Source organism: Aegilops tauschii, chromosome 2 (genome assembly GCF_002575655.3).
Source record: "Aegilops tauschii subsp. strangulata cultivar AL8/78 chromosome 2, Aet v6.0, whole genome shotgun sequence".
NCBI lineage: Eukaryota > Viridiplantae > Streptophyta > Magnoliopsida > Poales > Poaceae > Aegilops > Aegilops tauschii.
Genome location: NC_053036.3, coordinates 455641146 through 455653823, shown reverse-complemented (window position 1 = coordinate 455653823; position 12678 = coordinate 455641146). Strand labels below are relative to the sequence as shown.

The window sequence follows — 12678 nt, the reverse complement described above, 5'->3', positions numbered from 1 at the left end:
TGGAGAAGAAATATGCAATATCAAGACGTATTTTGATTTATGCCATGCCCATAAGGAAGCCGGCCATCTAACACTATATCTCAAATGCCCGCCTCTACTATCAGATTAGAAAGGAGAATGTTTATTTTCCACCGGACGATCTTTCTCTCGCTTAAACCGCGCGCTACGACTGTCACCCGTCCTGGTGGGGCCAGCCCACCTGCCCGGCCTTATCTCTTCATCTCGAGCGAGAACCAGTCAAAATCCACCGAGCTCAATCCCCTTTTCCATGGCCTGCCCCGAAGCTGCACCTGCTGCTGCTCAAGGTCCTCCCGTCCAAGTCCCGTCTGCCATGGCTTGTCCCCAAACTCCACCTGCTCCTGCTCAAGGTCTCCCGTCCAAGTCTTGTTCGCCATGGCCTGCCCCCAAGCTCTACCACCTGCTGCTCAAGGCCCTCCCGTCCAAGCCCCGTTCGCCATGGCCTGCGCCCAAGCTCCACCACCTGCTGCTCAAGGTCCACACGACGGCACCATGACGAGGTGATTTTTGTCGACGAGAGCAAGTGCTGCAATGCAGCCTCGTCGTTGACTCAGATGCTGCCGGTGCTGCGACCCGACAACTCGACAGTCCCGCCGGCGTCTGGTGTTGCGACCGACGACTCGATGGTGCTGCAGGCGTTGCGATGCGACGCTCGTCGTCGTCGGTGCTGCGCAGGCGCTCGCCGGTGGTGCAAGGCAGCACGCATGGGAGGTTGGGCTGCTCGCTGCCAGTGTTGCGACGCAACACGGAGGCCAGAGTGCAGTCGAGCGCCGCTCGTCGCCGGTGATGCAGCGCAACACGCGAGGGAGGAGGCCGAGCTACGCATCGGTGCTGCATTGGAGCATTTTCCGCGCCGACGAAGTTGCATTGGAGCTCCGCCCCAGGCCTGCAATGGAGCGCCGCCGGAGTTGCACTGAAACCGCCGGAGGCGTCGTACGTGCCGCGTTTGATGTTTTTTTGCGGCGCTCGGTATTGCAACGGAGCAACATCCCGGTGGCTCCTGGTGCTGTGTTGCAGCGGCAGTCTTGGAGCTGCGCTGTAGCAGGGGAGGCTATGGGGACTCTGCCGAATCTCTCGCCGGAGCTCACCGCCGTCAGGGTCTTTTCCGCGTGCCCGTGGTGGAAGCGAGCTGCAAGGGGATTTCTCTGCTGTTTTGGTCGCGGGGCAAGGAGGACAAAGCATCCGTCCGATGTGTTGGCGTATCCAACGGTTGAACGCGAGAAGACCAAAACAGAACGAGCGGCCAGCAAGCCGACTGATGATTTGTAGCAGCCGCCATTGTTTTAATCAATGGTCTTTTGCGAAATAGCAATAGCTTTCGCCAAATAGCTGCAGTCAGTCAAATATAAACATGGAGTTGGATAAGAGGCAAACATGAAGGTGCGTGATTATCTCTACTACTATAGTACAGCAAATTTTAAACTTGGGATTAGCCATCCATCCTAAGCAGAGGCACTTCTTAGCCGTTGATTTCTTCTATAGACTGAATCCCTATCGTTTATTATTGCAAACTCCAGTGATCCGACGGCTGTAGTTACTGGGATTCGCTCCATCCAGTCGCCCGCCAAAACGAGGTGGACGGGATTTTTCTGGACGGATCGAGACACTGCACGGCTACCTGCACACCTTGCATCCCATCACGTGATGGTGACTAGAAATTTTCTCATTCAAGATCTTCTGTGGCTGGCTTTTGCAGTACCTATCGTGTAAAGATAGATTTTTTTATGAAGGAACATATATCTTATTTGCAGTTCAACCAGGACACCACGTGCACTGCACGTGCCTCCTACTAGCAGAGTAAGGGCATCTTCAACGACAACCCGCAAAAACCCACCCGTATCCGTTCACGAACAGAGGGGACAAATATGTGAACACGGATGTGGGAGACAGCCATTCAACGCTAGCCGTATACTGTCCGCCAGCAAATTCAAATTCAATTATAAATTGATTCACACAACGCGCCAAATCGCACCCGCGCCAGATTGCATCCCCGATCACAACCAATATAAGGCAAATATGCTTAGGTTTTACATGCTCGCATCAAAAAGAACATCAGTCTGACAATCCTTGCATTTCTGCCCTGCCGGACCGGCCATCGCAGCAAGATGCTTCCCGATCAAGGAAGTGTCGTCGTTGCCGCGTAGGCAGACTCCGCCTCCGCGTCCAGCTCTGCCTCCGTCGCGTCCTCATCTTGCGCCACGGCCAACTCATCTTTATGCCGTTCCAGCATCTGATAGCGGACGGATTGCTCTAGTGTCGGCATTCAAAGAGTCGATATTTAAGGTCAACATCTTGGCGTCCTCTGCATTGGCGGCAATCTTTACCCTCTTTTCCTCGAGCGCGGCCTTCTTCTCCTCAAGCACTGCCTTCCTCTCCTCGATCATGGTCCTCCCGTCGTGGATCATATCGAGCATCTCCCTGTCCTTGTCGTACGTCGGCTCCCCCCTCTCGGCATTGCAGCAAACAGCGTGCGGGCACCCATCTGCTCTTCGCCGGCCGTCCTCGCCCGGACGAGCGACGGCGAAGAATACTCGGATAAGAGCGGCGCCGCGTTAACAACGACGATGTAAGGAACCGTACCCGCGGGGTTTGCGAGCTGCTTGGCGGCGTAGTAGTACGGATGCTTGTAAGGGCCACAACGTCGTCAGTACTATGGGTGCGCCCATCTGGCGGCGTCCACCACGGCCTCGCCGTCCGCCCCGTCCACCATGACCATCGCCACCACCAGGCCCGCCGGCGGCCAGACGCTTCCTCATGTTCTCCTCCTTTGCGGCCTTCGCTTTGACACGACGATTCTGCCGTGTCTCCGAGCTGATCTTCCGGGCGAGCGTGATGCTCGGATCCTCCGGCACCTCCGACGTCTCCATCTCCGACAGGTTCTTCGATGATTCCATGCGTCGGCGGCAGAGGGAAGGAGAGGGTGGGAGAAAAGAGTAGGAATCGGGCGAAGAGTAGAAGAAGAGAGTGGGGAATTTTGGCGCGGAAACTGTGCGGGATGCTACAAAAGCGCGGGCTGGGCCCTCCTTTTGGATGGGCGGGGGGGGGGGGGGGGGGGGGCGGAGAGAGACGTTTCGCGTGTCCGGACTCCTACACCGCCCGCTCGTTTGTCTCTGCTTTGCAGGAGAAATCGCGCCCGGACCGCTCCGATGACCGATACAGGTCAATGTTGGATGGCTTCCGCTGTCCGGACAGTTGCAGGAGGTTTGTGGATCGGCGTTGGAGATGCTCTAATACATGCAGGTAGGCTTCCGCCAAAACATGCATACATAAGTATTATTACTAGATTACCCGCAAAAAAGAATATTATTTAGGAAGTAATGAACGTCATAAAAACATGCGTGCAGCTAGCCTTTCGCCAAACGAAGCATGCTGATAATCACTTAATCATTCTTATTTTGACAAATAGCAAGAACATTCCGCCAAATCCCGTAGAAGGGGAGAGGAGAAGAGCATGTGATGGCTTTTTATTTGTCATGTGGATGTTAGGAATCCCGCAAAGCCCTCTGGTTTGTGGAATTTCGGACAGCCGGACGCGTCGATGGACCGACAGGTACCGTGCTGGATGGCAAACTATGTTCGGACTGACTGGACGCTTGCGGTCAAGCAGCAGCATTACAACTCCTTGCGCCCTGCTAGCGCTCCCACCTCGCCCCTGCCGTCGGCCACTCCAGCCCCGACGTCCACGCCCCCTGCCGGCGGCCACTCCAGCCACGGCGTCCACGCGACCTCGCCGGTGGCCACGTGGGCCCCGGATCTCCCGCCCCTCGTCCTCCTTCCCCCCTTTTTGCGCGGTCTCATCGATGCCGTCTGACAGATCGCGCAGCCCTCCCTCGGTCGCATCGGCCTTCCCGCGCGACAGGCCGGTGGTGTCCGGTCTCGGCCTCTCTGGCTCGCCGGGGTCGGCGGGCTCCTCCTCGATGGGCGCTGCGGTGGTTGGTCCTGCAGCCCCGGCTGCCCCGACACTTGATGCTGGGTGGCACAAGCCAGGGCCTTCTCGCAAGGCGATGTGGTGTCACCGGCGTGCGCTGCGGCGCCAGCAGGGGGCTGGCGCGCAGGATGGTCGGGCCTCTCCTACCTCGTCCGAGCGGCGTCAGATCCCGCCGGACCTTTGGGGCCTCTGTTTCAGATGTTTCGGGGATGGTCACCGTCGGCAGGATTGCACGAACGACCCCATGTGCATTTGCTGCGGTCTTTCTGGTCATGTCTCCTCCCAGTGCAAGAAGCCGCGCAGCCCCATCTCGGCAGATGAACTTCGTCGCGAGGTAATCTCCAAGGTCGCCAGGACAGGGCCGTTGCCGGCGTTGCTGCCCAGTATGGGGGGGTTTGCTGATGGAGCCTAGGCAGGACGCACCGCAGGTGCCGTCCTTGCCAGTTGCGCCCAGCTTCCCTCCCATCGTGCCCGCCTACGCGCCCGCGGTCCCGGCGGCGGAGGTCTGCATCTTGCCGCGCTCGGAGGGGATGGATGACCTCGAGCGCAGGCTGCAGTTGGCCGTGGTTGCATATGTTGGGGGGCCGCGGCCGCCGGTTTCCTGTGTGGATGCGGCCATCGCCATCTCGGAGCAGCTTAACATCCCGCGTCATCGTTTCTCGGTTCACAAGTTTCACCCGGAGGACTTCCTTATCGTGTTCGCCTCGCGCGATCTCCGGAACAGGGCGTTGGCGGTTCCGTCCGTGGAGCATCAGGGCTTCAAGCTTTTCATCAAGCCATGGTTGAGGCAGGCACAGGCCAAGTCTAGACTGATGCGTGTTCAGGTCGACCTGATGATCGAGGGTGTCCCTTCCCATGCTTGGGCCAGATCAATGGCGGCGGAGCTGCTGGGCAGTTCTTGCCTGATTGAGAGCCTAGCGCCGGGGACTAAAAGTAGAGAAGATCTCTCTCTGTTCAAGCTGCGCTGTGACGCCCGGATAATCAAGCTACAGTAAACCTCTGCTAATGGTGCCACGTCACCTCGGTTACTGTTGATAAACTCGAGTTAGTTCAAAAACGATTCAAATTAAAATTCAAAATCAAGCAAACAATAAAATATTTTCGAATATTAAAACTAAAATGTTCGGGTTGTGTCAAATAAATCGTAAGTAATTATGGTGGAGAAACCAAGCTTTGACAAAATGTTTAAAGGCTCTAAAACAATTAAAACAATAGTGAAAACAATTAAACAAATGCCTATTGAATTTATAAAATGCTAAAACTATTTTATTATGGGTTAAGGATTAATCTCATAGTAGTTTGTTGATAAATAAAAATTTAGGCACTAGTGGTAATTATTGTAAAACAAAAAAATAAAAGAAACTACAAATAAATAAAAAAAAGAAGAAAAATAAAGAAAAGAAAAGAAAAGAAAAGGACCCCCCCTCACTGGACCAGGCGGCCCAGCTCACAGGCCCACCCGGCCCAGCTGTCCAACTACCAGCCCACAGCCCCTCCCCGGGTCGCCTCCCCCCTGTTCCCCCGACCGGGGTCGCAACAGGGGCACGTCCCCGCTCGACCACCTCGCCGGCGCCGACGCCGGGAGGGGATAAGGCTGCCCCGACGCCTCGAGCCCTCCCCTCCACTCACCCGCTCTCCCTCTCGGCCCCTGCGCCTTTCCCCCCTAAGCTCCACCTCGTTCCCCACCGCAACCGAGCGCCGCCGTCGCCATGGCTGCGCCATAGCCGCGGCCACCGAGCCCCGTTCTCCTCCCCGACGTGTCCACGAGCTCCACCGCGTCGAGCCCGTCCTCCTCGACCACGGGCCCGAGCCCCGGGAACCCTGCATCGACCCCGCGCCATCTTCTTCCTCGTCGGATCCCCGCCGCCGTTCGCCGTCGGTTCCGACTGCACCACGCCTTCCCCGCGCCCGCTCTAAACGGCTACGCCCGGCTGTGAGCTCTTGCTCCTCCTCCCCCTCTCCATTAGCTCGCTAGCTTGCCATAGCCACCGCGCCACGTTAGGCCGCACCCTCCGCCGCCTGGCCTCGTCGCCGGCATGGCCACGACGACCTTTTGGTCCCGTTCGTGCCTCCGTTGCCTTGGCCGCATCGTGTAGGCCTCGCCCCGCTCTTCGGTTTGCCCCAGTTCGCACCGTAGCCCCGCCTCTGCCACACGCCCGAACCACCCCGCCGCCGGCGAGCTCCTGGCACTCCGCTCCGACCTCCCCAGCACCCCGCACCGCCACCGTTCGACGCGCGGCGTCGAGCCGCGTCGAACGCAAGCAACCGCGGCCCCTGGGACCCCCTATGCGCTAAACCCGAGCCGAGCCCGCCGCGCGCCACCGCGATTTGGCTCGCCGGAGCTGTTCCGGCGCCGTCCGCCGACGTGGCTGGCCTGGGGCCACCCCAGAGCCACTGCCAGTGGGCCCCGTGGGTCCCAGTTGACAGGGTTGACCCAGTCAACTGCTGACCAGGCAGCACAGTGCCACTGACACATGGCCCCGCCGCCTATATTAATTAATTAAAATGTTTTAATAATTAAAACCTAATTAGTTACTAATCAGAGACTGACATGTGGGGCCCAGTAACTATTTAACCTCAGATTAGTTTAATTTAAACTCTGTTAATTAGCAGTGGCTGACATGTGGGCGCCACCTGTCTGGTTGACTGGTCAGCCGACCTGTTGACCTGTTGACGTCAGCATTGCATCATGCTGATGTCATATTTCCCTTTTCTGTTAATTTAAATAAATTCCAGAAAATGTTTAAATCTTTAGAAAATCATATAAAATAATCCGTAACTCGGATGAAAATACATTCTACATGAAAGTTGCTTAGAATGACGAGACGAATCCGAACACGCAATCCGTTCGTCCGCCACGCATCCCTAGCATAGTGAACCTGCAACATTTCACCTCCGGTTCATCTGTCCGAAAACGCGAAACAGCGGGAATACTTTCCCGGATGTTCCCCCCCTTTGCCGGTACCACCTACTGTCGCGTTAGGACACACCTAGCACCGCTCATTGTCATGTCACGCATCATCATGCTTATGTTTGCATTATATTTACTGTTTCTTCCCCCCCTCTTCTCTCCGGTAGACTACGAGACCGACACTGCTGCTGCCCAGTTCGACTACGGAGTTGACGACCCCTCCTACTTGCCAGAGCAACCAGGCAAGCCCCCCCCTTGACCACCAGATATCGCCTATTCTTCTCTATACTGCTTGCATTAGAGTAGTGTAGCATGTTACTGCTTTCCGATATCCTATCCTGATGCATAGCCTATCTTTGCTACTACTGTTGTTACCTTTACCTGCAATCCTACATGCTTAGTATAGGATGCTAGTTTTCCATCAGTGGCCCTACATTCTTGTCCGTCTGCTGTGCTATACTATCGGGCCGTGATCACTTGGGCGGTGATCACGGGTATATACTTATATACTATATACATGACACATGTGATGACTAAAGTCGGGTCGGCTCGTAGGAGTACCCGCAAGTGGATCTTGGTGGCGGAGCGACAGGGCAGGTTGAGACCGCCTAGGTGAGAGGTGGGCCTGGCCCTGGACGGCGTCCGCGGTTACTTCGACATAACACGCATAACGAGTTCTTGGTATTTGATCTGAGTCTGGCCATTTGGTCTATACGCACTAGCCATCTACGCGGGAGTAGTTATGGGTATCCCGGTGTTGTGGTATCAGCCGAAGCCTTCGTGACGTCAGCGACTGAGTGGCGTGCGCCGGATTGGACTGGAACGCCACTAGGCTAGGTCTGCTTCCGGCCGCGTACGCAACGTGCAGGTGTGCATAGGGCGATGGGCCCAGACCCCTGCGCGCATAGGGTTAGACCGGCGTGCTGACCTCTCGGTTGTGCTTAGGTGGGGCTGCGACGTGTTGATCTTCCGAGGCCGGGCATGACCCAGAAAAGTGTGTCCGGCCAAATGGGATCGAGCGTGTTGGGTTATGTGGTGCACCCCTGCAGGGAAGTTTATCTATTCGAATAGCCGTGTCCCTCGGTAAAAGGACGACACGGAGTTGTACCTTGACCTTATGACAACTAGAACCGGATACTGAATAAAATACACCCTTCCAAGTGCCAGATACAACCCGGTGATCGCTCTCTAACAGGGCGACGAGGAGGGGATCGCCGGGTAGGATTATGCTATGCGATGCTACTTGGAGGACTTCAATCTACTCTCTTCTACATGCTGCAAGATGGAGGCTGCCAGAAGCGTAGTCTTCGACAGGATTAGCTATCCCCCTCTTATTCTGGCATTCTGCAGTTCAGCCCACTGATATGCCCCTTTACACATATACCCTTTCATATGTAGTGTAGCTCCTTGCTTGCGAGTACTTTGGATGAGTACTCACGGTTGCTTCTCTCCCTCTTTTCCCCCTTTCCTTTCTACCTGGTTGTCGCAACCAGATGCTGGAGTCCAGGAGCCAGACGCCACCGTCAACGACGACACCTACGACGCTGGAGGTGCCTACTACTACGTGCAGCCCGCTGACGACGACCAGGGGTAGTTAGGAGGATCCCAGGCAGGAGGCCTGCGCCTCGTTCGATCTGTATCCCAGTTTGTGCTAACCTTCTTAAGGCAAACTTGTTTAACTTATGTCTGTACTCAGATATTGTTGCTTCCGCTGACTCGTCTGTGATCGAGCACTTGTATTCGAGCCCTCGAGGCCCCTGGCTTGTATTATGATGCTTGTATGACGTAATTTTGTTTTAGAGTTGTGTTGTGATATCTTCTCGTGAGTCCCTGACCTTGATCGTACACATTTGCGTGCATGATTAGTGTACAGTCAAATCGGGGGCGTCACATGCGCGCTTGGTGCGTTGACCCGGATGTGATTCCTGCGAGCCGCAGGCTGTGGGTGCCTGAGCCGCCTGTGATTGGGAGCAACCCGGCAGAGCGCCACCCGTCTTTTCGCGAGCTGCTGGAGTACCCGATTTTGGTTCACATCGGCAGGCTACGTGACTTCTCACCTCCGGAGCTCTGGCATCGCTCGCCTAGCTCGAACAGTGGCAGTGGACAGAGCGGGTTGCCGGATAGCACTCCGGCTTCGCAGGGCAGAGAATGATCGGTGCTGAACTGGAAGCGCGGCATTTGTGACAACTGTGGTTCTGGCCGGAATTCCTCTGGTCAGGGCGGTGGTGGCGGAGTGGGCAGATCCTATCGCAAGGCTCTCGAAGGACGTGTGGGGCCCTCCAACCGGCGTATTCCACCAATGAGCAGGCCGAGTCCGGTGGTGGAGACCATCACCTGTGGGCTCCACGAAGACTGCAGGGAACCGACGCTCAACGAGGAGGAGGCACGGATTTCAAATTTGCCTCCAGCGGATGGTGTGGTGACAGATGGGCAGCAGGGCGCTCCGAGCCAATCCGGTGGCTTGGATGCCGTGATCAAAGTTTTAGATAAAGCGGTCGTGGGCAGCATCGAGACCGCTCTGGATCCCGAGAGGAACCGACAGTCTGGCCTCTCGAAGGATCAGGTTGTGCAGAATCCCGAGAAGAATTTGGCCGCAAGCGCGTCTCATCCTGACGATATCCCCCTAGCTGTCCCACAGGCCGTAGCTGTCGATGGACAGTCCTTGGAGTTGGTGCCGCTGGGTGACACTGATTCGCTGCGGTAGGATGGACCAGTGCAATCGATCTCGGATCATGGTGTGGCAGCCCCGCAGGCACAAACGATCCTGCCGCCTTTAGCTGATCCCCTGTCGTTGTCCTTAGGCTGGGACCCGGTGGCTGAGATGCCGGCCAATAATAAAGCACTGGGCTCTGTTTTGGTGGATGCTCCCGCACCAACATCGGTTGCGGTGCTGGTGGATGATAACCCACAAGTATAGGGGATCGCAACAGTTTTCGAGGGTAGAGTATTCAACCCAAATTTATTGATTCGACACAAGGGGAACCAAAGAATATTCTCAAGTATTAGCAGTTGATTTATCAATTCAACCACACCTGAAAGACTTAATATCTGCAGCAAAGTATTTAGTAGCAAAGTAGTATGGAAGTAACGGTAACGGTGGCAAAGGTAACAGTAGCAGTTTTGTAGTAATTGTAACAGTGGCAACAGAAAAGTAACTAAGCAAAGATCAATATGTGAAAAGCTCGGAGGCAATGGATCAGTGATGGATAATTATGTCGGATGCGATTCCTCATGCAACAGTTATAACATAGGGTGACACAGAACTAGCTCCAGTTCATCAATATAATGTAGGCATGTATTCCGAATATAGTCATACATGCTTATGGAAAAGAACTTGCATGACATCTTTTGTCCTACCCTCCCGTGACAGCGGGGTCCTATTGGAAACTAAGGGATATTAAGGTCTCCTTTTAATAGAGTACCGGACCAAAGCAATAACACTTAGTGAATACATGAACTCCTCAAACTACTGTCATCACCGGGAGTGGTCCCGATTATTGTCACTTCGGGGTTGCCGGATCTAACACATAGTAGGTGACTATTGACTCGCAGAATAGGACCAAGAACTCACATATATTCATGAAAACATAATAGGTTCAGATCTGAAATCATGGCACTCGGGCCCTGCTGACAAGCATTAAGCATAGCAAAGTCATAGCAACATCAATCTTAGAACATAATGGATACTAGGGATCAAACCCTAACAAAACTAACTCGATTACATGATAAATCTCATCCAACCCATCACCGTCCAGCAAGCCTACGATGGAATTACTCACGCACGGTGGTGAGCATCATGAAATTGGTGATGGAGCATGGTTGATGATGACAACGATGATGGATTCCCCTCTCCGGAACCCCGAACGGACTCCAGATCAGCCCTCCCGAGAGAGATTAGGGCTTGGCGGCGGCTCCGTATCGTAAAACGCGATGCATCTTTCTCTCTGATTTTTTTCTCCCAGAACATGAATATATAGAGTTGGAGTTGAGGTCGGTGGAGCCTGAGGGGGCCCACGAGGCAGGGGGCGCGCCCCCACCCTCGTGGACAGGGTGTGGGCCCCCTGGTGTTGATTCTTTGGCCAATATTTTTTATTTATTCCAAAATATTCTCCGTGAAGTTTCAGGTCATTCCGAGAACTTTTATTTCTGCACAAAAATAACACCATGGCAATTCTGCTGAAAACAGCGTCAGTTCGGGTTAGTTCCATTCAAATCATGGAAGTTAGAGTCCAAAACAAGGGCAAAAGTGTTTGGAAAAGTAGATACGTTGGAGACGTATCCACTCCCCCAAGCTTAAACATTTGCTTGTCCTGAAGCAATTCAGTTGACAAACTGAAAGTGATAAAGAAAAAAATTTACAAACTCTGTTTGCTCTTGTTGTTGTAAATATGTAAAGCCAGCATTCAAGTTTTCAGCAAAGATTATGAACCAACCATATTCACAATAACACTTAGGTCTCATGTTTACTCATATCAATGACATAATCAACTAGCGAGCAATAATAATAAATCTCGGATGACAACACTTTCTCAAAACAATCATAATATGATATAACAAGATGGTATGTCGCTAGCCCTTTCTGAGACCGCAAAACATAAATGCAGAGCACCTCTGAAGATCAAGGACTGACTAAACATTGTAATTCATGGTAAAAGAGATCCAGTCATAGTCATACTCAATGTAAACTAATAGTAATGCATGCAAATGACAGCGGTGCTCTCCAACTGGTGCTTTTTAATAAGAGGATGATGACTCAACATAAAAGTAAATAGATAGGCCCTTCACAGAGGGAAGCAGGGATTTGTAGAGGTGCCAGAGCTCGATTTTGAAATAGAGATAAATAATATTTTGAGTGACATACTTTCATTTTCAACATAAAAACCGAGAGATCTCGATATCTTCCATGCTACACACATTATAGGCGGTTCCCAAACATAATGGTAAAGTTTATACTCCCCCACCACCAACAAGTATCAATCCATGGCTTGCCCGAAACAATGGGTGCCTCCAACTAACAACAATCCCAGGGGAGTTTTGTTTGAAATTATTTTGATTTGGGCAAGGGACTGGGCATCCCGATGAGCAGCCATTTTCTCGTGAGTGAGGAGCGGAGTCCACTCCTCTTGAGAATAACCCGTCTAGCATGGAAGATACAGACAACCCTAGTTGATACATGAGCTATTCGAGCATACAAAACAGAATTTCATTTGAAGGTTTAGAGTTTGGCACATACAAATTTACTTGGAACGACAGGTAGATACCGCATATAGGAAGGTATGGTCGACTCATATGGAATAACTTTTGGGGTTTTATGGAAGTGGATGCACAAACAACATTCCCGCTTAGTACAAGTGAAGGCTAGAAAGAGACTGGGAAGCGACCAACTAGAGAGCGACAACATCATGAACATGCATTAAAATTAATCAACACTGAGTGCAAGCATGAGTAGGATATAATTCACCATGAACATAAATATCATGGAGCCTATGTTGATTTTGTTCAACTACATGCGTGAACATGTGCCAAGTCAAGCCACTCGAATCATTCAAAGGAGGATACCACCCTATTATACCACATCACAACCCTTTTAATAGCATGTTGGCACGCAAGGTAAACCATTATAAACTCCTAGCTAATTAAGCATGGCATGAGCAACTATAATCTCTAATTGTCAATGCAAACATGTTTCATTCATAATAGGCTGAATCAGGAACGATGAACTAATCATATTTACAAAAACAAGATAGGTCGAGTTCGTACCGGCTTCTCTCATCTCAATCAGTCCATCATATATCATCATTATTGCCTTTCACTTGCACGA

General features: G+C 52.8%; 1 long non-coding RNA gene across 1 annotated transcript; it reads left to right on the top strand.

Moving 5' to 3' along the window:
* Nucleotides 1-239: 239 nt before the first annotated feature.
* LOC120973582 (uncharacterized) lies at nt 240-1774 on the top strand. The gene is made up of 2 exons (XR_005768719.3): nt 240-1398; nt 1536-1774. It is a non-coding gene; the product is annotated as an uncharacterized lncRNA (long non-coding RNA).
* Nucleotides 1775-12678: the final 10904 nt, after the last annotated feature.